Source organism: Etheostoma spectabile, chromosome 1 (genome assembly GCF_008692095.1).
Source record: "Etheostoma spectabile isolate EspeVRDwgs_2016 chromosome 1, UIUC_Espe_1.0, whole genome shotgun sequence".
NCBI classification, from domain to species: Eukaryota; Metazoa; Chordata; class Actinopteri; order Perciformes; family Percidae; genus Etheostoma; species Etheostoma spectabile.
The window spans coordinates 15125460-15125913 of NC_045733.1; the positions used below are offsets into that span (position 1 = coordinate 15125460).

At 40.3% G+C, this 454-nt stretch overlaps 1 long non-coding RNA gene across 1 annotated transcript in view; it reads right to left on the bottom strand.

Moving 5' to 3' along the window:
• Positions 1-454, bottom strand: part of LOC116672563 (uncharacterized) — a 5892-nt gene that overhangs the window by 4395 nt on the left and 1043 nt on the right. The gene's annotated exons all lie outside the window — the stretch shown is intronic.

Consider the following 454-nt stretch of genomic DNA (forward strand, 5'->3'; position numbering starts at 1 on the left):
GTTCACATCAGTATTATGCTTAGCTTGGCTGACAAGGTTTTAATTTGACTTGTAACTCTGCTTCATTTTGACTTCTTCTCTAGCGGCCTCCCAGAAAAGACTTTCCCATGCTGGGCAAGCGCTGAAGTTTGCCTCACACAGACAGTAAATTGAAATTCTTCTATATGATGTTCATAATAATAATAATAATGTTCATAATAATCAAACTATCCCGATTTGTGATCAGAAAACCAACACGATTGTTTGTAAGGCAATTTGTCTTGCTTTTGTCAATGTGTTCATTCATAGTATTACATGTTTCTTTCTTTTTAGGCCAGCTGAGAAGGACTGAGCCTTCAAAACCATGGAGCTCTTTTTTTTTTTTGCAGGAAGCAGGGCCTTTCACAAGAGCTGTTGGCCTTCTTCTACACTGCTGCCATCCTCCTACCTCCTCCCCTCACAGGCGCTTCAGATC